This window comes from Anomaloglossus baeobatrachus, unplaced genomic scaffold (assembly GCF_048569485.1).
Source record: "Anomaloglossus baeobatrachus isolate aAnoBae1 unplaced genomic scaffold, aAnoBae1.hap1 Scaffold_2481, whole genome shotgun sequence".
Lineage (NCBI taxonomy): Eukaryota > Metazoa > Chordata > Amphibia > Anura > Aromobatidae > Anomaloglossus > Anomaloglossus baeobatrachus.
The window spans coordinates 83,849-108,165 of record NW_027442081.1 but is presented as its reverse complement, the minus strand read 5'-3'; the positions used below and the strand labels follow the sequence as shown (position 1 = coordinate 108,165).

The 24,317-nt window shown below is 46.5% G+C and overlaps 15 non-coding genes and 1 pseudogene across 15 annotated transcripts; all 16 read right to left on the bottom strand.

Moving 5' to 3' along the window:
• Window positions 1–280: 280 nt before the first annotated feature.
• LOC142262577 (U2 spliceosomal RNA) lies at window positions 281–471 on the bottom strand. Its single transcript, XR_012729913.1, has one exon. It is a non-coding gene; the product is annotated as a U2 spliceosomal RNA (small nuclear RNA).
• A 1,387-nt stretch (window positions 472–1,858) lies between these two features.
• Window positions 1,859–2,049, bottom strand: LOC142262576 (U2 spliceosomal RNA). The gene has a single exon (XR_012729912.1). It is a non-coding gene; the product is annotated as a U2 spliceosomal RNA (small nuclear RNA).
• A 1,387-nt stretch (window positions 2,050–3,436) lies between these two features.
• On the bottom strand, window positions 3,437–3,627 carry LOC142262575 (U2 spliceosomal RNA). The gene has a single exon (XR_012729911.1). It is a non-coding gene; the product is annotated as a U2 spliceosomal RNA (small nuclear RNA).
• A 1,387-nt stretch (window positions 3,628–5,014) lies between these two features.
• Window positions 5,015–5,205, bottom strand: LOC142262574 (U2 spliceosomal RNA). The gene has a single exon (XR_012729910.1). It is a non-coding gene; the product is annotated as a U2 spliceosomal RNA (small nuclear RNA).
• Window positions 5,206–6,592: 1,387 nt separating this feature from the next.
• On the bottom strand, window positions 6,593–6,783 carry LOC142262573 (U2 spliceosomal RNA). The gene has a single exon (XR_012729909.1). It is a non-coding gene; the product is annotated as a U2 spliceosomal RNA (small nuclear RNA).
• Window positions 6,784–8,170: 1,387 nt separating this feature from the next.
• LOC142262572 (U2 spliceosomal RNA) lies at window positions 8,171–8,361 on the bottom strand. Its single transcript, XR_012729908.1, has one exon. It is a non-coding gene; the product is annotated as a U2 spliceosomal RNA (small nuclear RNA).
• A 1,387-nt stretch (window positions 8,362–9,748) lies between these two features.
• LOC142262571 (U2 spliceosomal RNA) lies at window positions 9,749–9,939 on the bottom strand. The gene has a single exon (XR_012729907.1). It is a non-coding gene; the product is annotated as a U2 spliceosomal RNA (small nuclear RNA).
• A 1,387-nt stretch (window positions 9,940–11,326) lies between these two features.
• LOC142262569 (U2 spliceosomal RNA) lies at window positions 11,327–11,517 on the bottom strand. Its single transcript, XR_012729906.1, has one exon. It is a non-coding gene; the product is annotated as a U2 spliceosomal RNA (small nuclear RNA).
• Window positions 11,518–12,904: 1,387 nt separating this feature from the next.
• LOC142262567 (U2 spliceosomal RNA) lies at window positions 12,905–13,095 on the bottom strand. The gene has a single exon (XR_012729904.1). It is a non-coding gene; the product is annotated as a U2 spliceosomal RNA (small nuclear RNA).
• Window positions 13,096–14,482: 1,387 nt separating this feature from the next.
• LOC142262566 (U2 spliceosomal RNA) lies at window positions 14,483–14,673 on the bottom strand. The gene has a single exon (XR_012729903.1). It is a non-coding gene; the product is annotated as a U2 spliceosomal RNA (small nuclear RNA).
• A 1,387-nt stretch (window positions 14,674–16,060) lies between these two features.
• LOC142262565 (U2 spliceosomal RNA) lies at window positions 16,061–16,251 on the bottom strand. Its single transcript, XR_012729902.1, has one exon. It is a non-coding gene; the product is annotated as a U2 spliceosomal RNA (small nuclear RNA).
• Window positions 16,252–17,638: 1,387 nt separating this feature from the next.
• On the bottom strand, window positions 17,639–17,829 carry LOC142262564 (U2 spliceosomal RNA). The gene has a single exon (XR_012729901.1). It is a non-coding gene; the product is annotated as a U2 spliceosomal RNA (small nuclear RNA).
• Window positions 17,830–19,216: 1,387 nt separating this feature from the next.
• On the bottom strand, window positions 19,217–19,407 carry LOC142262563 (U2 spliceosomal RNA). Its single transcript, XR_012729900.1, has one exon. It is a non-coding gene; the product is annotated as a U2 spliceosomal RNA (small nuclear RNA).
• A 1,387-nt stretch (window positions 19,408–20,794) lies between these two features.
• Window positions 20,795–20,990, bottom strand: LOC142262667 (U2 spliceosomal RNA). Its single transcript, XR_012729995.1, has one exon. It is a non-coding gene; the product is annotated as a U2 spliceosomal RNA (small nuclear RNA).
• A 655-nt stretch (window positions 20,991–21,645) lies between these two features.
• LOC142262673 (U2 spliceosomal RNA) lies at window positions 21,646–21,787 on the bottom strand (annotated as a pseudogene).
• A 1,387-nt stretch (window positions 21,788–23,174) lies between these two features.
• LOC142262720 (U2 spliceosomal RNA) lies at window positions 23,175–23,365 on the bottom strand. The gene has a single exon (XR_012730036.1). It is a non-coding gene; the product is annotated as a U2 spliceosomal RNA (small nuclear RNA).
• Between the last annotated feature and the right edge of the window lie 952 nt (window positions 23,366–24,317).

The following is a 24,317-nucleotide window of genomic DNA, read 5'->3' as shown; positions in this document are numbered from 1 at the left end:
AAAAGGGATCTATTCCATTCAATTGCAAATGATCTAGATAAGACAGAGAACTGCAGCACGGGGACATAGCCGAGTTGGTCAGGTTGAGTGGTGATGAGTTTGCTATTTGGATGAATAAAGAAAGTCAAAAGTGTGAAAGATAAAAAACAAAAGGAGGAAGTGTGAAAAGTGAATGGGCCAAATTGAGGTGCATATGAAGACGTATGCTTTCTTCCAATTCATTAAATCGGGCTAATATGAATCAGGTGAATTGAGTTCTGCTTTTGGAAACTGGGTTAAGAAGGGGTGCACCGTTCCTGGAGGTACTGCAATACCAGGTCAATGCGTGGAGTGGACAGAGCAAGCTCTTTTTCCATCTCCCTGTTCTAAAAATCCATTTAATATATGGTCCCCAGATAGGGGACGTATCAGATATTAAACTGATAAGAACAGATACTACACTTGATCTTAGCCAAAAGGCCGAGAAGCGATAACCAGAATTGGTTTGGGCCTCGAGTGGCACCCTGGCCTATGCCGGACACATCTTAGGGAGAGAGAGCGAGAGGGAGACAAACCCACGCCTACACAAGACATTTTGTCACCCAAGCCAACCCTTGAAAAGGCTGCTTTGCAGAGCAAAAACAAGAAGAATGGTGCGTTTTGCAGCCGCCGCCCACTGCAATGAATCTGAATAACTCCTCCTTTAGGGCGCAAGCAACTCCCCTCCCCCTTGCAGTCTTTCCAATTCACGATACAAAAAGACGGACAGGACAGGTTGCCTGACTTTCCGTCACTGCCACCCTTTGCCATCCTTACCCGTAGAAAGCCCTTTCATCATCCCCAAACCCTAATCTTTTCCCTTTCCTTCCCAGCCCCCAAACCCTGCCCTCTGTACCTTTCTCACCACCCGCTTCCCTTCTCCTGTCATCCCCCTACCACCCGGGAAAAAAAGAGATTGCCCCCTCCTTCCACTAGCCCACCCTCCCACCCAAAGAACAACTTCTTCTGCGCAGCTTGTTTTCTAGGCAGCAGCGCTATTGTGATGTCATCGGGGGGCATTGTGACAAGCCGCCAGTGTTCCGTCTCTTCATGTTGTGCACAGTTCAAACGGAAAATACATCAACAGGCAGACTACAGAAAAGCTTACTATCAAAGGTTAGAGGGGGGCTTTCTCAGAGGGCTTTTTACAGTTTTTCTATTCCCAATTAGCCGTTTAAGTGTACTTATTGAAAGTAGTAATTCTTTCATAGGCCGCCCTTTCTTAGTATTTGACGTTCCTTATATTGCGGTATGAGGCTTCGCAGTAGGTTGCAAACATTCATCACCCATGACTGTCCCCAATTGAGCTCAGAAGCTCAATGTCTATCATGACCTCTCTTTTAGAATGTCCAAGAGCAAGCAAACTATTCCTCCAGGAGAGGGCGCCAACAGACTACTAAAGAGATCATCATTACTCAAAGAAAACCCCAAAAACCAATGCATGATAGGAATAAACAGGTAACTTTCTTTGGAGTGGAAGCGGAGAGATCGCACCAGATGCCAATTCTAGATCTTATCACACCTGTGGTCACTGCAGCAGCAGGTGAATCCACTTTGTCCAAAAGGGATCTATTCCATTCAATTGCAAATGATCTAGATAAGACAGAGAACTGCAGCACGGGGACATAGCCGAGTTGGTCAGGTTGAGTGGTGATGAGTTTGCTATTTGGATGAATAAAGAAAGTCAAAAGTGTGAAAGATAAAAAACAAAAGGAGGAAGTGTGAAAAGTGAATGGGCCAAATTGAGGTGCATATGAAGACGTATGCTTTCTTCCAATTCATTAAATCGGGCTAATATGAATCAGGTGAATTGAGTTCTGCTTTTGGAAACTGGGTTAAGAAGGGGTGCACCGTTCCTGGAGGTACTGCAATACCAGGTCAATGCGTGGAGTGGACAGAGCAAGCTCTTTTTCCATCTCCCTGTTCTAAAAATCCATTTAATATATGGTCCCCAGATAGGGGACGTATCAGATATTAAACTGATAAGAACAGATACTACACTTGATCTTAGCCAAAAGGCCGAGAAGCGATAACCAGAATTGGTTTGGGCCTCGAGTGGCACCCTGGCCTATGCCGGACACATCTTAGGGAGAGAGAGCGAGAGGGAGACAAACCCACGCCTACACAAGACATTTTGTCACCCAAGCCAACCCTTGAAAAGGCTGCTTTGCAGAGCAAAAACAAGAAGAATGGTGCGTTTTGCAGCCGCCGCCCACTGCAATGAATCTGAATAACTCCTCCTTTAGGGCGCAAGCAACTCCCCTCCCCCTTGCAGTCTTTCCAATTCACGATACAAAAAGACGGACAGGACAGGTTGCCTGACTTTCCGTCACTGCCACCCTTTGCCATCCTTACCCGTAGAAAGCCCTTTCATCATCCCCAAACCCTAATCTTTTCCCTTTCCTTCCCAGCCCCCAAACCCTGCCCTCTGTACCTTTCTCACCACCCGCTTCCCTTCTCCTGTCATCCCCCTACCACCCGGGAAAAAAAGAGATTGCCCCCTCCTTCCACTAGCCCACCCTCCCACCCAAAGAACAACTTCTTCTGCGCAGCTTGTTTTCTAGGCAGCAGCGCTATTGTGATGTCATCGGGGGGCATTGTGACAAGCCGCCAGTGTTCCGTCTCTTCATGTTGTGCACAGTTCAAACGGAAAATACATCAACAGGCAGACTACAGAAAAGCTTACTATCAAAGGTTAGAGGGGGGCTTTCTCAGAGGGCTTTTTACAGTTTTTCTATTCCCAATTAGCCGTTTAAGTGTACTTATTGAAAGTAGTAATTCTTTCATAGGCCGCCCTTTCTTAGTATTTGACGTTCCTTATATTGCGGTATGAGGCTTCGCAGTAGGTTGCAAACATTCATCACCCATGACTGTCCCCAATTGAGCTCAGAAGCTCAATGTCTATCATGACCTCTCTTTTAGAATGTCCAAGAGCAAGCAAACTATTCCTCCAGGAGAGGGCGCCAACAGACTACTAAAGAGATCATCATTACTCAAAGAAAACCCCAAAAACCAATGCATGATAGGAATAAACAGGTAACTTTCTTTGGAGTGGAAGCGGAGAGATCGCACCAGATGCCAATTCTAGATCTTATCACACCTGTGGTCACTGCAGCAGCAGGTGAATCCACTTTGTCCAAAAGGGATCTATTCCATTCAATTGCAAATGATCTAGATAAGACAGAGAACTGCAGCACGGGGACATAGCCGAGTTGGTCAGGTTGAGTGGTGATGAGTTTGCTATTTGGATGAATAAAGAAAGTCAAAAGTGTGAAAGATAAAAAACAAAAGGAGGAAGTGTGAAAAGTGAATGGGCCAAATTGAGGTGCATATGAAGACGTATGCTTTCTTCCAATTCATTAAATCGGGCTAATATGAATCAGGTGAATTGAGTTCTGCTTTTGGAAACTGGGTTAAGAAGGGGTGCACCGTTCCTGGAGGTACTGCAATACCAGGTCAATGCGTGGAGTGGACAGAGCAAGCTCTTTTTCCATCTCCCTGTTCTAAAAATCCATTTAATATATGGTCCCCAGATAGGGGACGTATCAGATATTAAACTGATAAGAACAGATACTACACTTGATCTTAGCCAAAAGGCCGAGAAGCGATAACCAGAATTGGTTTGGGCCTCGAGTGGCACCCTGGCCTATGCCGGACACATCTTAGGGAGAGAGAGCGAGAGGGAGACAAACCCACGCCTACACAAGACATTTTGTCACCCAAGCCAACCCTTGAAAAGGCTGCTTTGCAGAGCAAAAACAAGAAGAATGGTGCGTTTTGCAGCCGCCGCCCACTGCAATGAATCTGAATAACTCCTCCTTTAGGGCGCAAGCAACTCCCCTCCCCCTTGCAGTCTTTCCAATTCACGATACAAAAAGACGGACAGGACAGGTTGCCTGACTTTCCGTCACTGCCACCCTTTGCCATCCTTACCCGTAGAAAGCCCTTTCATCATCCCCAAACCCTAATGTTTTCCCTTTCCTTCCCAGCCCCCAAACCCTGCCCTCTGTACCTTTCTCACCACCCGCTTCCCTTCTCCTGTCATCCCCCTACCACCCGGGAAAAAAAGAGATTGCCCCCTCCTTCCACTAGCCCACCCTCCCACCCAAAGAACAACTTCTTCTGCGCAGCTTGTTTTCTAGGCAGCAGCGCTATTGTGATGTCATCAGGGGGCATTGTGACAAGCCGCCAGCGTTCCGTCTCTTCATGTTGTGCACAGTTCAAACGGAAAATACATCAACAGGCAGACTACAGAAAAGCTTACTATCAAAGGTTAGAGGGGGGCTTTCTCAGAGGGCTTTTTACAGTTTTTCTATTCCCAATTAGCCGTTTAAGTGTACTTATTGAAAGTAGTAATTCTTTCATAGGCCGCCCTTTCTTAGTATTTGACGTTCCTTATATTGCGGTATGAGGCTTCGCAGTAGGTTGCAAACATTCATCACCCATGACTGTCCCCAATTGAGCTCAGAAGCTCAATGTCTATCATGACCTCTCTTTTAGAATGTCCAAGAGCAAGCAAACTATTCCTCCAGGAGAGGGCGCCAACAGACTACTAAAGAGATCATCATTACTCAAAGAAAACCCCAAAAACCAATGCATGATAGGAATAAACAGGTAACTTTCTTTGGAGTGGAAGCGGAGAGATCGCACCAGATGCCAATTCTAGATCTTATCACACCTGTGGTCACTGTAGCAGCAGGTGAATCCACTTTGTCCAAAAGGGATCTATTCCATTCAATTGCAAATGATCTAGATAAGACAGAGAACTGCAGCACGGGGACATAGCCGAGTTGGTCAGGTTGAGTGGTGATGAGTTTGCTATTTGGATGAATAAAGAAAGTCAAAAGTGTGAAAGATAAAAAACAAAAGGAGGAAGTGTGAAAAGTGAATGGGCCAAATTGAGGTGCATATGAAGACGTATGCTTTCTTCCAATTCATTAAATCGGGCTAATATGAATCAGGTGAATTGAGTTCTGCTTTTGGAAACTGGGTTAAGAAGGGGTGCACCGTTCCTGGAGGTACTGCAATACCAGGTCAATGCGTGGAGTGGACAGAGCAAGCTCTTTTTCCATCTCCCTGTTCTAAAAATCCATTTAATATATGGTCCCCAGATAGGGGACGTATCAGATATTAAACTGATAAGAACAGATACTACACTTGATCTTAGCCAAAAGGCCGAGAAGCGATAACCAGAATTGGTTTGGGCCTCGAGTGGCACCCTGGCCTATGCCGGACACATCTTAGGGAGAGAGAGCGAGAGGGAGACAAACCCACGCCTACACAAGACATTTTGTCACCCAAGCCAACCCTTGAAAAGGCTGCTTTGCAGAGCAAAAACAAGAAGAATGGTGCGTTTTGCAGCCGCCGCCCACTGCAATGAATCTGAATAACTCCTCCTTTAGGGCGCAAGCAACTCCCCTCCCCCTTGCAGTCTTTCCAATTCACGATACAAAAAGACGGACAGGACAGGTTGCCTGACTTTCCGTCACTGCCACCCTTTGCCATCCTTACCCGTAGAAAGCCCTTTCATCATCCCCAAACCCTAATCTTTTCCCTTTCCTTCCCAGCCCCCAAACCCTGCCCTCTGTACCTTTCTCACCACCCGCTTCCCTTCTCCTGTCATCCCCCTACCACCCGGGAAAAAAAGAGATTGCCCCCTCCTTCCACTAGCCCACCCTCCCACCCAAAGAACAACTTCTTCTGCGCAGCTTGTTTTCTAGGCAGCAGCGCTATTGTGATGTCATCGGGGGGCATTGTGACAAGCCGCCAGTGTTCCGTCTCTTCATGTTGTGCACAGTTCAAACGGAAAATACATCAACAGGCAGACTACAGAAAAGCTTACTATCAAAGGTTAGAGGGGGGCTTTCTCAGAGGGCTTTTTACAGTTTTTCTATTCCCAATTAGCCGTTTAAGTGTACTTATTGAAAGTAGTAATTCTTTCATAGGCCGCCCTTTCTTAGTATTTGACGTTCCTTATATTGCGGTATGAGGCTTCGCAGTAGGTTGCAAACATTCATCACCCATGACTGTCCCCAATTGAGCTCAGAAGCTCAATGTCTATCATGACCTCTCTTTTAGAATGTCCAAGAGCAAGCAAACTATTCCTCCAGGAGAGGGCGCCAACAGACTACTAAAGAGATCATCATTACTCAAAGAAAACCCCAAAAACCAATGCATGATAGGAATAAACAGGTAACTTTCTTTGGAGTGGAAGCGGAGAGATCGCACCAGATGCCAATTCTAGATCTTATCACACCTGTGGTCACTGCAGCAGCAGGTGAATCCACTTTGTCCAAAAGGGATCTATTCCATTCAATTGCAAATGATCTAGATAAGACAGAGAACTGCAGCACGGGGACATAGCCGAGTTGGTCAGGTTGAGTGGTGATGAGTTTGCTATTTGGATGAATAAAGAAAGTCAAAAGTGTGAAAGATAAAAAACAAAAGGAGGAAGTGTGAAAAGTGAATGGGCCAAATTGAGGTGCATATGAAGACGTATGCTTTCTTCCAATTCATTAAATCGGGCTAATATGAATCAGGTGAATTGAGTTCTGCTTTTGGAAACTGGGTTAAGAAGGGGTGCACCGTTCCTGGAGGTACTGCAATACCAGGTCAATGCGTGGAGTGGACAGAGCAAGCTCTTTTTCCATCTCCCTGTTCTAAAAATCCATTTAATATATGGTCCCCAGATAGGGGACGTATCAGATATTAAACTGATAAGAACAGATACTACACTTGATCTTAGCCAAAAGGCCGAGAAGCGATAACCAGAATTGGTTTGGGCCTCGAGTGGCACCCTGGCCTATGCCGGACACATCTTAGGGAGAGAGAGCGAGAGGGAGACAAACCCACGCCTACACAAGACATTTTGTCACCCAAGCCAACCCTTGAAAAGGCTGCTTTGCAGAGCAAAAACAAGAAGAATGGTGCGTTTTGCAGCCGCCGCCCACTGCAATGAATCTGAATAACTCCTCCTTTAGGGCGCAAGCAACTCCCCTCCCCCTTGCAGTCTTTCCAATTCACGATACAAAAAGACGGACAGGACAGGTTGCCTGACTTTCCGTCACTGCCACCCTTTGCCATCCTTACCCGTAGAAAGCCCTTTCATCATCCCCAAACCCTAATCTTTTCCCTTTCCTTCCCAGCCCCCAAACCCTGCCCTCTGTACCTTTCTCACCACCCGCTTCCCTTCTCCTGTCATCCCCCTACCACCCGGGAAAAAAAGAGATTGCCCCCTCCTTCCACTAGCCCACCCTCCCACCCAAAGAACAACTTCTTCTGCGCAGCTTGTTTTCTAGGCAGCAGCGCTATTGTGATGTCATCGGGGGGCATTGTGACAAGCCGCCAGTGTTCCGTCTCTTCATGTTGTGCACAGTTCAAACGGAAAATACATCAACAGGCAGACTACAGAAAAGCTTACTATCAAAGGTTAGAGGGGGGCTTTCTCAGAGGGCTTTTTACAGTTTTTCTATTCCCAATTAGCCGTTTAAGTGTACTTATTGAAAGTAGTAATTCTTTCATAGGCCGCCCTTTCTTAGTATTTGACGTTCCTTATATTGCGGTATGAGGCTTCGCAGTAGGTTGCAAACATTCATCACCCATGACTGTCCCCAATTGAGCTCAGAAGCTCAATGTCTATCATGACCTCTCTTTTAGAATGTCCAAGAGCAAGCAAACTATTCCTCCAGGAGAGGGCGCCAACAGACTACTAAAGAGATCATCATTACTCAAAGAAAACCCCAAAAACCAATGCATGATAGGAATAAACAGGTAACTTTCTTTGGAGTGGAAGCGGAGAGATCGCACCAGATGCCAATTCTAGATCTTATCACACCTGTGGTCACTGCAGCAGCAGGTGAATCCACTTTGTCCAAAAGGGATCTATTCCATTCAATTGCAAATGATCTAGATAAGACAGAGAACTGCAGCACGGGGACATAGCCGAGTTGGTCAGGTTGAGTGGTGATGAGTTTGCTATTTGGATGAATAAAGAAAGTCAAAAGTGTGAAAGATAAAAAACAAAAGGAGGAAGTGTGAAAAGTGAATGGGCCAAATTGAGGTGCATATGAAGACGTATGCTTTCTTCCAATTCATTAAATCGGGCTAATATGAATCAGGTGAATTGAGTTCTGCTTTTGGAAACTGGGTTAAGAAGGGGTGCACCGTTCCTGGAGGTACTGCAATACCAGGTCAATGCGTGGAGTGGACAGAGCAAGCTCTTTTTCCATCTCCCTGTTCTAAAAATCCATTTAATATATGGTCCCCAGATAGGGGACGTATCAGATATTAAACTGATAAGAACAGATACTACACTTGATCTTAGCCAAAAGGCCGAGAAGCGATAACCAGAATTGGTTTGGGCCTCGAGTGGCACCCTGGCCTATGCCGGACACATCTTAGGGAGAGAGAGCGAGAGGGAGACAAACCCACGCCTACACAAGACATTTTGTCACCCAAGCCAACCCTTGAAAAGGCTGCTTTGCAGAGCAAAAACAAGAAGAATGGTGCGTTTTGCAGCCGCCGCCCACTGCAATGAATCTGAATAACTCCTCCTTTAGGGCACAAGCAACTCCCCTCCCCCTTGCAGTCTTTCCAATTCACGATACAAAAAGACGGACAGGACAGGTTGCCTGACTTTCCGTCACTGCCACCCTTTGCCATCCTTACCCGTAGAAAGCCCTTTCATCATCCCCAAACCCTAATCTTTTCCCTTTCCTTCCCAGCCCCCAAACCCTGCCCTCTGTACCTTTCTCACCACCCGCTTCCCTTCTCCTGTCATCCCCCTACCACCCGGGAAAAAAAGAGATTGCCCCCTCCTTCCACTAGCCCACCCTCCCACCCAAAGAACAACTTCTTCTGCGCAGCTTGTTTTCTAGGCAGCAGCGCTATTGTGATGTCATCGGGGGGCATTGTGACAAGCCGCCAGTGTTCCGTCTCTTCATGTTGTGCACAGTTCAAACGGAAAATACATCAACAGGCAGACTACAGAAAAGCTTACTATCAAAGGTTAGAGGGGGGCTTTCTCAGAGGGCTTTTTACAGTTTTTCTATTCCCAATTAGCCGTTTAAGTGTACTTATTGAAAGTAGTAATTCTTTCATAGGCCGCCCTTTCTTAGTATTTGACGTTCCTTATATTGCGGTATGAGGCTTCGCAGTAGGTTGCAAACATTCATCACCCATGACTGTCCCCAATTGAGCTCAGAAGCTCAATGTCTATCATGACCTCTCTTTTAGAATGTCCAAGAGCAAGCAAACTATTCCTCCAGGAGAGGGCGCCAACAGACTACTAAAGAGATCATCATTACTCAAAGAAAACCCCAAAAACCAATGCATGATAGGAATAAACAGGTAACTTTCTTTGGAGTGGAAGCGGAGAGATCGCACCAGATGCCAATTCTAGATCTTATCACACCTGTGGTCACTGCAGCAGCAGGTGAATCCACTTTGTCCAAAAGGGATCTATTCCATTCAATTGCAAATGATCTAGATAAGACAGAGAACTGCAGCACGGGGACATAGCCCAGTTGGTCAGGTTGAGTGGTGATGAGTTTGCTATTTGGATGAATAAAGAAAGTCAAAAGTGTGAAAGATAAAAAACAAAAGGAGGAAGTGTGAAAAGTGAATGGGCCAAATTGAGGTGCATATGAAGACGTATGCTTTCTTCCAATTCATTAAATCGGGCTAATATGAATCAGGTGAATTGAGTTCTGCTTTTGGAAACTGGGTTAAGAAGGGGTGCACCGTTCCTGGAGGTACTGCAATACCAGGTCAATGCGTGGAGTGGACAGAGCAAGCTCTTTTTCCATCTCCCTGTTCTAAAAATCCATTTAATATATGGTCCCCAGATAGGGGACGTATCAGATATTAAACTGATAAGAACAGATACTACACTTGATCTTAGCCAAAAGGCCGAGAAGCGATAACCAGAATTGGTTTGGGCCTCGAGTGGCACCCTGGCCTATGCCGGACACATCTTAGGGAGAGAGAGCGAGAGGGAGACAAACCCACGCCTACACAAGACATTTTGTCACCCAAGCCAACCCTTGAAAAGGCTGCTTTGCAGAGCAAAAACAAGAAGAATGGTGCGTTTTGCAGCCGCCGCCCACTGCAATGAATCTGAATAACTCCTCCTTTAGGGCGCAAGCAACTCCCCTCCCCCTTGCAGTCTTTCCAATTCACGATACAAAAAGACGGACAGGACAGGTTGCCTGACTTTCCGTCACTGCCACCCTTTGCCATCCTTACCCGTAGAAAGCCCTTTCATCATCCCCAAACCCTAATCTTTTCCCTTTCCTTCCCAGCCCCCAAACCCTGCCCTCTGTACCTTTCTCACCACCCGCTTCCCTTCTCCTGTCATCCCCCTACCACCCGGGAAAAAAAGAGATTGCCCCCTCCTTCCACTAGCCCACCCTCCCACCCAAAGAACAACTTCTTCTGCGCAGCTTGTTTTCTAGGCAGCAGCGCTATTGTGATGTCATCGGGGGGCATTGTGACAAGCCGCCAGTGTTCCGTCTCTTCATGTTGTGCACAGTTCAAACGGAAAATACATCAACAGGCAGACTACAGAAAAGCTTACTATCAAAGGTTAGAGGGGGGCTTTCTCAGAGGGCTTTTTACAGTTTTTCTATTCCCAATTAGCCGTTTAAGTGTACTTATTGAAAGTAGTAATTCTTTCATAGGCCGCCCTTTCTTAGTATTTGACGTTCCTTATATTGCGGTATGAGGCTTCGCAGTAGGTTGCAAACATTCATCACCCATGACTGTCCCCAATTGAGCTCAGAAGCTCAATGTCTATCATGACCTCTCTTTTAGAATGTCCAAGAGCAAGCAAACTATTCCTCCAGGAGAGGGCGCCAACAGACTACTAAAGAGATCATCATTACTCAAAGAAAACCCCAAAAACCAATGCATGATAGGAATAAACAGGTAACTTTCTTTGGAGTGGAAGCGGAGAGATCGCACCAGATGCCAATTCTAGATCTTATCACACCTGTGGTCACTGCAGCAGCAGGTGAATCCACTTTGTCCAAAAGGGATCTATTCCATTCAATTGCAAATGATCTAGATAAGACAGAGAACTGCAGCACGGGGACATAGCCGAGTTGGTCAGGTTGAGTGGTGATGAGTTTGCTATTTGGATGAATAAAGAAAGTCAAAAGTGTGAAAGATAAAAAACAAAAGGAGGAAGTGTGAAAAGTGAATGGGCCAAATTGAGGTGCATATGAAGACGTATGCTTTCTTCCAATTCATTAAATCGGGCTAATATGAATCAGGTGAATTGAGTTCTGCTTTTGGAAACTGGGTTAAGAAGGGGTGCACCGTTCCTGGAGGTACTGCAATACCAGGTCAATGCGTGGAGTGGACAGAGCAAGCTCTTTTTCCATCTCCCTGTTCTAAAAATCCATTTAATATATGGTCCCCAGATAGGGGACGTATCAGATATTAAACTGATAAGAACAGATACTACACTTGATCTTAGCCAAAAGGCCGAGAAGCGATAACCAGAATTGGTTTGGGCCTCGAGTGGCACCCTGGCCTATGCCGGACACATCTTAGGGAGAGAGAGCGAGAGGGAGACAAACCCACGCCTACACAAGACATTTTGTCACCCAAGCCAACCCTTGAAAAGGCTGCTTTGCAGAGCAAAAACAAGAAGAATGGTGCGTTTTGCAGCCGCCGCCCACTGCAATGAATCTGAATAACTCCTCCTTTAGGGCGCAAGCAACTCCCCTCCCCCTTGCAGTCTTTCCAATTCACGATACAAAAAGACGGACAGGACAGGTTGCCTGACTTTCCGTCACTGCCACCCTTTGCCATCCTTACCCGTAGAAAGCCCTTTCATCATCCCCAAACCCTAATCTTTTCCCTTTCCTTCCCAGCCCCCAAACCCTGCCCTCTGTACCTTTCTCACCACCCGCTTCCCTTCTCCTGTCATCCCCCTACCACCCGGGAAAAAAAGAGATTGCCCCCTCCTTCCACTAGCCCACCCTCCCACCCAAAGAACAACTTCTTCTGCGCAGCTTGTTTTCTAGGCAGCAGCGCTATTGTGATGTCATCGGGGGGCATTGTGACAAGCCGCCAGTGTTCCGTCTCTTCATGTTGTGCACAGTTCAAACGGAAAATACATCAACAGGCAGACTACAGAAAAGCTTACTATCAAAGGTTAGAGGGGGGCTTTCTCAGAGGGCTTTTTACAGTTTTTCTATTCCCAATTAGCCGTTTAAGTGTACTTATTGAAAGTAGTAATTCTTTCATAGGCCGCCCTTTCTTAGTATTTGACGTTCCTTATATTGCGGTATGAGGCTTCGCAGTAGGTTGCAAACATTCATCACCCATGACTGTCCCCAATTGAGCTCAGAAGCTCAATGTCTATCATGACCTCTCTTTTAGAATGTCCAAGAGCAAGCAAACTATTCCTCCAGGAGAGGGCGCCAACAGACTACTAAAGAGATCATCATTACTCAAAGAAAACCCCAAAAACCAATGCATGATAGGAATAAACAGGTAACTTTCTTTGGAGTGGAAGCGGAGAGATCGCACCAGATGCCAATTCTAGATCTTATCACACCTGTGGTCACTGCAGCAGCAGGTGAATCCACTTTGTCCAAAAGGGATCTATTCCATTCAATTGCAAATGATCTAGATAAGACAGAGAACTGCAGCACGGGGACATAGCCGAGTTGGTCAGGTTGAGTGGTGATGAGTTTGCTATTTGGATGAATAAAGAAAGTCAAAAGTGTGAAAGATAAAAAACAAAAGGAGGAAGTGTGAAAAGTGAATGGGCCAAATTGAGGTGCATATGAAGACGTATGCTTTCTTCCAATTCATTAAATCGGGCTAATATGAATCAGGTGAATTGAGTTCTGCTTTTGGAAACTGGGTTAAGAAGGGGTGCACCGTTCCTGGAGGTACTGCAATACCAGGTCAATGCGTGGAGTGGACAGAGCAAGCTCTTTTTCCATCTCCCTGTTCTAAAAATCCATTTAATATATGGTCCCCAGATAGGGGACGTATCAGATATTAAACTGATAAGAACAGATACTACACTTGATCTTAGCCAAAAGGCCGAGAAGCGATAACCAGAATTGGTTTGGGCCTCGAGTGGCACCCTGGCCTATGCCGGACACATCTTAGGGAGAGAGAGCGAGAGGGAGACAAACCCACGCCTACACAAGACATTTTGTCACCCAAGCCAACCCTTGAAAAGGCTGCTTTGCAGAGCAAAAACAAGAAGAATGGTGCGTTTTGCAGCCGCCGCCCACTGCAATGAATCTGAATAACTCCTCCTTTAGGGCGCAAGCAACTCCCCTCCCCCTTGCAGTCTTTCCAATTCACGATACAAAAAGACGGACAGGACAGGTTGCCTGACTTTCCGTCACTGCCACCCTTTGCCATCCTTACCCGTAGAAAGCCCTTTCATCATCCCCAAACCCTAATCTTTTCCCTTTCCTTCCCAGCCCCCAAACCCTGCCCTCTGTACCTTTCTCACCACCCGCTTCCCTTCTCCTGTCATCCCCCTACCACCCGGGAAAAAAAGAGATTGCCCCCTCCTTCCACTAGCCCACCCTCCCACCCAAAGAACAACTTCTTCTGCGCAGCTTGTTTTCTAGGCAGCAGCGCTATTGTGATGTCATCGGGGGGCATTGTGACAAGCCGCCAGTGTTCCGTCTCTTCATGTTGTGCACAGTTCAAACGGAAAATACATCAACAGGCAGACTACAGAAAAGCTTACTATCAAAGGTTAGAGGGGGGCTTTCTCAGAGGGCTTTTTACAGTTTTTCTATTCCCAATTAGCCGTTTAAGTGTACTTATTGAAAGTAGTAATTCTTTCATAGGCCGCCCTTTCTTAGTATTTGACGTTCCTTATATTGCGGTATGAGGCTTCGCAGTAGGTTGCAAACATTCATCACCCATGACTGTCCCCAATTGAGCTCAGAAGCTCAATGTCTATCATGACCTCTCTTTTAGAATGTCCAAGAGCAAGCAAACTATTCCTCCAGGAGAGGGCGCCAACAGACTACTAAAGAGATCATCATTACTCAAAGAAAACCCCAAAAACCAATGCATGATAGGAATAAACAGGTAACTTTCTTTGGAGTGGAAGCGGAGAGATCGCACCAGATGCCAATTCTAGATCTTATCACACCTGTGGTCACTGCAGCAGCAGGTGAATCCACTTTGTCCAAAAGGGATCTATTCCATTCAATTGCAAATGATCTAGATAAGACAGAGAACTGCAGCACGGGGACATAGCCGAGTTGGTCAGGTTGAGTGGTGATGAGTTTGCTATTTGGATGAATAAAGAAAGTCAAAAGTGTGAAAGATAAAAAACAAAAGGAGGAAGTGTGAAAAGTGAATGGGCCAAATTGAGGTGCATATGAAGACGTATGCTTTCTTCCAATTCATTAAATCGGGCTAATATGAATCAGGTGAATTGAGTTCTGCTTTTGGAAACTGGGTTAAGAAGGGGTGCACCGTTCCTGGAGGTACTGCAATACCAGGTCAATGCGTGGAGTGGACAGAGCAAGCTCTTTTTCCATCTCCCTGTTCTAAAAATCCATTTAATATATGGTCCCCAGATAGGGGACGTATCAGATATTAAACTGATAAGAACAGATACTACACTTGATCTTAGCCAAAAGGCCGAGAAGCGATAACCAGAATTGGTTTGGGCCTCGAGTGGCACCCTGGCCTATGCCGGACACATCTTAGGGAGAGAGAGCGAGAGGGAGACAAACCCACGCCTACACAAGACATTTTGTCACCCAAGCCAACCCTTGAAAAGGCTGCTTTGCAGAGCAAAAACAAGAAGAATGGTGCGTTTTGCAGCCGCCGCCCACTGCAATGAATCTGAATAACTCCTCCTTTAGGGCGCAAGCAACTCCCCTCCCCCTTGCAGTCTTTCCAATTCACGATACAAAAAGACGGACAGGACAGGTTGCCTGACTTTCCGTCACTGCCACCCTTTGCCATCCTTACCCGTAGAAAGCCCTTTCATCATCCCCAAACCCTAATCTTTTCCCTTTCCTTCCCAGCCCCCAAACCCTGCCCTCTGTACCTTTCTCACCACCCGCTTCCCTTCTCCTGTCATCCCCCTACCACCCGGGAAAAAAAGAGATTGCCCCCTCCTTCCACTAGCCCACCCTCCCACCCAAAGAACAACTTCTTCTGCGCAGCTTGTTTTCTAGGCAGCAGCGCTATTGTGATGTCATCGGGGGGCATTGTGACAAGCCGCCAGTGTTCCGTCTCTTCATGTTGTGCACAGTTCAAACGGAAAATACATCAACAGGCAGACTACAGAAAAGCTTACTATCAAAGGTTAGAGGGGGGCTTTCTCAGAGGGCTTTTTACAGTTTTTCTATTCCCAATTAGCCGTTTAAGTGTACTTATTGAAAGTAGTAATTCTTTCATAGGCCGCCCTTTCTTAGTATTTGACGTTCCTTATATTGCGGTATGAGGCTTCGCAGTAGGTTGCAAACATTCATCACCCATGACTGTCCCCAATTGAGCTCAGAAGCTCAATGTCTATCATGACCTCTCTTTTAGAATGTCCAAGAGCAAGCAAACTATTCCTCCAGGAGAGGGCGCCAACAGACTACTAAAGAGATCATCATTACTCAAAGAAAACCCCAAAAACCAATGCATGATAGGAATAAACAGGTAACTTTCTTTGGAGTGGAAGCGGAGAGATCGCACCAGATGCCAATTCTAGATCTTATCACACCTGTGGTCACTGCAGCAGCAGGTGAATCCACTTTGTCCAAAAGGGATCTATTCCATTCAATTGCAAATGATCTAGATAAGACAGAGAACTGCAGCACGGGGACATAGCCGAGTTGGTCAGGTTGAGTGGTGATGAGTTTGCTATTTGGATGAATAAAGAAAGTCAAAAGTGTGAAAGATAAAAAACAAAAGGAGGAAGTGTGAAAAGTGAATGGGCCAAATTGAGGTGCATATGAAGACGTATGCTTTCTTCCAATTCATTAAATCGGGCTAATATGAATCAGGTGAATTGAGTTCTGCTTTTGGAAACTGGGTTAAGAAGGGGTGCACCGTTCCTGGAGGTACTGCAATACCAGGTCAATGCGTGGAGTGGACAGAGCAAGCTCTTTTTCCATCTCCCTGTTCTAAAAATCCATTTAATATATGGTCCCCAGATAGGGGACGTATCAGATATTAAACTGATAAGAACAGATACTACACTTGATCTTAGCCAAAAGGCCGAGAAGCGATAACCAGAATTGGTTTGGGCCTCGAGTGGCACCCTGGCCTATGCCGGACACATCTTAGGGAGAGAGAGCGAGAGGGAGACAAACCCACGCCTACACAAGACATTTTGTCACCCAAGCCAACCCTTGAAAAGGCTGCTTTGCAGAGCAAAAACAAGAAGAATGGTGCGTTTTGCAGCCGCCGCCCACTGCAATGAATCTGAATAACTCCTCCTTTAGGGCGCAAGCAACTCCCCTCCCCCTTGCAGTCTTTCCAATTCACGATACAAAAAGACGGACAGGACAGGTTGCCTGACTTTCCGTCACTGCCACCCTTTGCCATCCTTACCCGTAGAAAGCCCTTTCATCATCCCCAAACCCTAATCTTTTCCCTTTCCTTCCCAGCCCCCAAACCCTGCCCTCTGTACCTTTCTCACCACCCGCTTCCCTTCTCCTGTCATCCCCCTACCACCCGGGAAAAAAAGAGATTGCCCCCTCCTTCCACTAGCCCACCCTCCCACCCAAAGAACAACTTCTTCTGCGCAGCTTGTTTTCTAGGCAGCAGCGCTATTGTGATGTCATCGGGGGGCATTGTGACAAGCCGCCAGTGTTCCGTCTCTTCATGTTGTGCACAGTTCAAACGGAAAATACATCAACAGGCAGACTACAGAAAAGCTTACTATCAAAGGTTAGAGGGGGGCTTTCTCAGAGGGCTTTTTACAGTTTTTCTATTCCCAATTAGCCGTTTAAGTGTACTTATTGAAAGTAGTAATTCTTTCATAGGCCGCCCTTTCTTAGTATTTGACGTTCCTTATATTGCGGTATGAGGCTTCGCAGTAGGTTGCAAACATTCATCACCCATGACTGTCCCCAATTGAGCTCAGAAGCTCAATGTCTATCATGACCTCTCTTTTAGAATGTCCAAGAGCAAGCAAACTATTCCTCCAGGAGAGGGCGCCAACAGACTACTAAAGAGATCATCATTACTCAAAGAAAACCCCAAAAACCAATGCATGATAGGAATAAACAGGTAACTTTCTTTGGAGTGGAAGCGGAGAGATCGCACCAGATGCCAATTCTAGATCTTATCACACCTGTGGTCACTGCAGCAGCAGGTGAATCCACTTTGTCCAAAAGGGATCTATTCCATTCAATTGCAAATGATCTAGATAAGACAGAGAACTGCAGCACGGGGACATAGCCGAGTTGGTCAGGTTGAGTGGTGATGAGTTTGCTATTTGGATGAATAAAGAAAGTCAAAAGTGTGAAAGATAAAAAACAAAAGGAGGAAGTGTGAAAAGTGAATGGGCCAAATTGAGGTGCATATGAAGACGTATGCTTTCTTCCAATTCATTAAATCGGGCTAATATGAATCAGGTGAATTGAGTTCTGCTTTTGGAAACTGGGTTAAGAAGGGGTGCACCGTTCCTGGAGGTACTGCAATACCAGGTCAATGCGTGGAGTGGACAGAGCAAGCTCTTTTTCCATCTCCCTGTTCTAAAAATCCATTTAATATATGGTCCCCAGATAGGGGACGTATCAGATATTAAACTGATAAGAACAGATACTACACTTGATCTTAGCCAAAAGGCCGAGAAGCGATAACCAGAATTGGTTTGGGCCTCGAGTGGCACCCTGGCCTATGCCGGACACATCTTAGGGAGAGAGAGCGAGAGGGAGACAAACCCACGCCTACACAAGACATTTTGTCACCCAAGCCAACCCTTGAAAAGGCTGCTTTGCAGAGCAAAAACAAGAAGAATGGTGCGTTTTGCAGCCGCCGCCCACTGCAATGAATCTGAATAACTCCTCCTTTAGGGCGCAAGCAACTCCCCTCCCCCTTGCAGTCTTTCCAATTCACGATACAAAAAGACGGACAGGACAGGTTGCCTGACTTTCCGTCACTGCCACCCTTTGCCATCCTTACCCGTAGAAAGCCCTTTCATCATCCCCAAACCCTAATCTTTTCCCTTTCCTTCCCAGCCCCCAAACCCTGCCCTCTGTACCTTTCTCACCACCCGCTTCCCTTCTCCTGTCATCCCCCTACCACCCGGGAAAAAAAGAGATTGCCCCCTCCTTCCACTAGCCCACCCTCCCACCCAAAGAACAACTTCTTCTGCGCAGCTTGTTTTCTAGGCAGCAGCGCTATTGTGATGTCATCGGGGGGCATTGTGACAAGCCGCCAGTGTTCCGTCTCTTCATGTTGTGCACAGTTCAAACGGAAAATACATCAACAGGCAGACTACAGAAAAGCTTACTATCAAAGGTTAGAGGGGGGCTTTCTCAGAGGGCTTTTTACAGTTTTTCTATTCCCAATTAGCCGTTTAAGTGTACTTATTGAAAGTAGTAATTCTTTCATAGGCCGCCCTTTCTTAGTATTTGACGTTCCTTATATTGCGGTATGAGGCTTCGCAGTAGGTTGCAAACATTCATCACCCATGACTGTCCCCAATTGAGCTCAGAAGCTCAATGTCTATCATGACCTCTCTTTTAGAATGTCCAAGAGCAAGCAAACTATTCCTCCAGGAGAGGGCGCCAACAGACTACTAAAGAGATCATCATTACTCAAAGAAAACCCCAAAAACCAATGCATGATAGGAATAAACAGGTAACTTTCTTTGGAGTGGAAGCGGAGAGATCGCACCAGATGCCAATTCTAGATCTTATCACACCTGTGGTCACTGCAGCAGCAGGTGAATCCACTTTGTCCAAAAGGGATCTATTCCATTCAATTGCAAATGATCTAGATAAGACAGAGAACTGCAGCACGGGGACATAGCCGAGTTGGTCAGGTTGAGTGGTGATGAGTTTGCTATTTGGATGAATAAAGAAAGTCAAAAGTGTGAAAGATAAAAAACAAAAGGAGGAAGTGTGAAAAGTGAATGGGCCAAATTGAGGTGCATATGAAGACGTATGCTTTCTTCCAATTCATTAAATCGGGCTAATATGAATCAGGTGAATTGAGTTCTGCTTTTGGAAACTGGGTTAAGAAGGGGTGCACCGTTCCTGGAGGTACTGCAATACCAGGTCAATGCGTGGAGTGGACAGAGCAAGCTCTTTTTCCATCTCCCTGTTCTAAAAATCCATTTAATATATGGTCCCCAGATAGGGGACGTATCAGATATTAAACTGATAAGAACAGATACTACACTTGATCTTAGCCAAAAGGCCGAGAAGCGATAACCAGAATTGGTTTGGGCCTCGAGTGGCACCCTGGCCTATGCCGGACACATCTTAGGGAGAGAGAGCGAGAGGGAGACAAACCCACGCCTACACAAGACATTTTGTCACCCAAGCCAACCCTTGAAAAGGCTGCTTTGCAGAGCAAAAACAAGAAGAATGGTGCGTTTTGCAGCCGCCGCCCACTGCAATGAATCTGAATAACTCCTCCTTTAGGGCGCAAGCAACTCCCCTCCCCCTTGCAGTCTTTCCAATTCACGATACAAAAAGACGGACAGGACAGGTTGCCTGACTTTCCGTCACTGCCACCCTTTGCCATCCTTACCCGTAGAAAGCCCTTTCATCATCCCCAAACCCTAATCTTTTCCCTTTCCTTCCCAGCCCCCAAACCCTGCCCTCTGTACCTTTCTCACCACCCGCTTCCCTTCTCCTGTCATCCCCCTACCACCCGGGAAAAAAAGAGATTGCCCCCTCCTTCCACTAGCCCACCCTCCCACCCAAAGAACAACTTCTTCTGCGCAGCTTGTTTTCTAGGCAGCAGCGCTATTGTGATGTCATCGGGGGGCATTGTGACAAGCCGCCAGTGTTCCGTCTCTTCATGTTGTGCACAGTTCAAACGGAAAATACATCAACAGGTAGACTACAGAAAAGCTTACTATCAAAGGTTAGAGGGGGGCTTTCTCAGAGGGCTTTTTACAGTTTTTCTATTCCCAATTAGCCGTTTAAGTGTACTTATTGAAAGTAGTAATTCTTTCATAGGCCGCCCTTTCTTAGTATTTGACGTTCCTTATATTGCGGTATGAGGCTTCGCAGTAGGTTGCAAACATTCATCACCCATGACTGTCCCCAATTGAGCTCAGAAGCTCAATGTCTATCATGACCTCTCTTTTAGAATGTCCAAGATCAAGCAAACTATTCCTCCAGGAGAGGGCGCCAACAGACTACTAAAGAGATCATCATTACTCAAAGAAAACCCCAAAAACCAATGCATGATAGGAATAAACAGGTAACTTTCTTTGGAGTGGAAGCGGAGAGATCGCACCAGATGCCAATTCTAGATCTTATCACACCTGTGGTCACTGCAGCAGCAGGTGAATCCACTTTGTCCAAAAGGGATCTATTCCATTCAATTGCAAATGATCTAGATAAGACAGAGAACTGCAGCACGGGGACATAGCCGAGTTGGTCAGGTTGAGTGGTGATGAGTTTGCTATTTGGATGAATAAAGAAAGTCAAAAGTGTGAAAGATAAAAAACAAAAGGAGGAAGTGTGAAAAGTGAATGGGCCAAATTGAGGTGCATATGAAGACGTATGCTTTCTTCCAATTCATTAAATCGGGCTAATATGAATCAGGTGAATTGAGTTCTGCTTTTGGAAACTGGGTTAAGAAGGGGTGCACCGTTCCTGGAGGTACTGCAATACCAGGTCAATGCGTGGAGTGGACAGAGCAAGCTCTTTTTCCATCTCCCTGTTCTAAAAATCCATTTAATATATGGTCCCCAGATAGGGGACGTATCAGATATTAAACTGATAAGAACAGATTTTTGATTTAATGAAGCTTTCCAAAGCACCGCAAAAATGCATGACCGAAGTCACACCAAAAACAGTGCAAAGGCTAGGATTCGTGTGGACCCCTCCGTGAGAAGAGGATCCCCAAAAATCAACCCCGTCCCTCCGAGCCAGAAGGCCACAGCGAGGGTCAGGGATCTTCGGTGCTCCCCCAAGCCGAAGCCTGGTTGAGCCTTGTTGTTGCTCCCAGCGTCCACCGAGGCATCTTACCCAAGTGGAGTAGGGCGCTACTAGTCGTTGGTTTCGCAGCCGAGACTGCCCGGACCGTCAACCGGAGTTGGTTTCTCAGCCCAAGGCTGACCGGACCTCCAACCGGGTGTTGGTTTCTCAGCCCAAGGCTAACCGGACCTCCAACCGGGTGTTGGTTTCTCAGCCAAAGCTGACCCGGACCTCCAACCGGGTGTTGGTTTCTCAGCCCAAAGCTGACCGGACCTCCGACCGGGATTATAAAAATTTCCCTTCTTAGCCAGAAGGCCGGGATAGGGCAATATGCTTGAAAAGTATGAATAGGCAAGGCGCGGCGTGCGACAGAGTCTGAGGCTTACCAGGGTCCCAACCTAGCAAGTTCAGACTCCCTCCAGGGTGTCCATTCCTGGGGCACATTGCACCATAACCCCCACACTTACTCAGTCTAATAGCCTCGATCCTGGTAGGGCCATGGTTTCCTCTAGATGGATATACTATCCTCCCAAAGTACTAACAAGCGCAACCTTCCAGTGTGCATTGCATCATTGTACTAAGGTGGCCGGAGCCTTAAACCACCTTTTCGAACGATACTACACTTGATCTTAGCCAAAAGGCCGAGAAGCGATAACCAGAATTGGTTTGGGCCTCGAGTGGCACCCTGGCCTATGCCGGACACATCTTAGGGAGAGAGAGCGAGAGGGAGACAAACCCACGCCTACACAAGACATTTTGTCACCCAAGCCAACCCTTGAAAAGGCTGCTTTGCAGAGCAAAAACAAGAAGAATGGTGCGTTTTGCAGCCGCCGCCCACTGCAATGAATCTGAATAACTCCTCCTTTAGGGCGCAAGCAACTCCCCTCCCCCTTGCAGTCTTTCCAATTCACGATACAAAAAGACGGACAGGACAGGTTGCCTGACTTTCCGTCACTGCCACCCTTTGCCATCCTTACCCGTAGAAAGCCCTTTCATCATCCCCAAACCCTAATCTTTTCCCTTTCCTTCCCAGCCCCCAAACCCTGCCCTCTGTACCTTTCTCACCACCCGCTTCCCTTCTCCTGTCATCCCCCTACCACCCGGGAAAAAAAGAGATTGCCCCCTCCTTCCACTAGCCCACCCTCCCACCCAAAGAACAACTTCTTCTGCGCAGCTTGTTTTCTAGGCAGCAGCGCTATTGTGATGTCATCGGGGGGCATTGTGACAAGCCGCCAGTGTTCCGTCTCTTCATGTTGTGCACAGTTCAAACGGAAAATACATCAACAGGCAGACTACAGAAAAGCTTACTATCAAAGGTTAGAGGGGGGCTTTCTCAGAGGGCTTTTTACAGTTTTTCTATTCCCAATTAGCCGTTTAAGTGTACTTATTGAAAGTAGTAATTCTTTCATAGGCCGCCCTTTCTTAGTATTTGACGTTCCTTATATTGCGGTATGAGGCTTCGCAGTAGGTTGCAAACATTCATCACCCATGACTGTCCCCAATTGAGCTCAGAAGCTCAATGTCTATCATGACCTCTCTTTTAGAATGTCCAAGAGCAAGCAAACTATTCCTCCAGGAGAGGGCGCCAACAGACTACTAAAGAGATCATCATTACTCAAAGAAAACCCCAAAAACCAATGCATGATAGGAATAAACAGGTAACTTTCTTTGGAGTGGAAGCGGAGAGATCGCACCAGATGCCAATTCTAGATCTTATCACACCTGTGGTCACTGCAGCAGCAGGTGAATCCACTTTGTCCAAAAGGGATCTATTCCATTCAATTGCAAATGATCTAGATAAGACAGAGAACTGCAGCACGGGGACATAGCCGAGTTGGTCAGGTTGAGTGGTGATGAGTTTGCTATTTGGATGAATAAAGAAAGTCAAAAGTGTGAAAGATAAAAAACAAAAGGAGGAAGTGTGAAAAGTGAATGGGCCAAATTGAGGTGCATATGAAGACGTATGCTTTCTTCCAATTCATTAAATCGGGCTAATATGAATCAGGTGAATTGAGTTCTGCTTTTGGAAACTGGGTTAAGAAGGGGTGCACCGTTCCTGGAGGTACTGCAATACCAGGTCAATGCGTGGAGTGGACAGAGCAAGCTCTTTTTCCATCTCCCTGTTCTAAAAATCCATTTAATATATGGTCCCCAGATAGGGGACGTATCAGATATTAAACTGATAAGAACAGATACTACACTTGATCTTAGCCAAAAGGCCGAGAAGCGATAACCAGAATTGGTTTGGGCCTCGAGTGGCACCCTGGCCTATGCCGGACACATCTTAGGGAGAGAGAGCGAGAGGGAGACAAACCCACGCCTACACAAGACATTTTGTCACCCAAGCCAACCCTTGAAAAGGCTGCTTTGCAGAGCAAAAACAAGAAGAATGGTGCGTTTTGCAGCCGCCGCCCACTGCAATGAATCTGAATAACTCCTCCTTTAGGGCGCAAGCAACTCCCCTCCCCCTTGCAGTCTTTCCAATTCACGATACAAAAAGACGGACAGGACAGGTTGCCTGACTTTCCGTCACTGCCACCCTTTGCCATCCTTACCCGTAGAAAGCCCTTTCATCATCCCCAAACCCTAATCTTTTCCCTTTCCTTCCCAGCCCCCAAACCCTGCCCTCTGTACCTTTCTCACCACCCGCTTCCCTTCTCCTGTCATCCCCCTACCACCCGGGAAAAAAAGAGATTGCCCCCTCCTTCCACTAGCCCACCCTCCCACCCAAAGAACAACTTCTTCTGCGCAGCTTGTTTTCTAGGCAGCAGCGCTATTGTGATGTCATCGGGGGGCATTGTGACAAGCCGCCAGTGTTCCGTCTCTTCATGTTGTGCACAGTTCAAACGGAAAATACATCAACAGGCAGACTACAGAAAAGCTTACTATCAAAGGTTAGAGGGGGGCTTTCTCAGAGGGCTTTTTACAGTTTTTCTATTCCCAATTAGCCGTTTAAGTGTACTTATTGAAAGTAGTAATTCTTTCATAGGCCGCCCTTTCTTAGTATTTGACGTTCCTTATATTGCGGTATGAGGCTTCGCAGTAGGTTGCAAACATTCATCACCCATGACTGTCCCCAATTGAGCTCAGAAGCTCAATGTCTATCATGACCTCTCTTTTAGAATGTCCAAGAGCAAGCAAACTATTCCTCCAGGAGAGGGCGCCAACAGACTACTAAAGAGA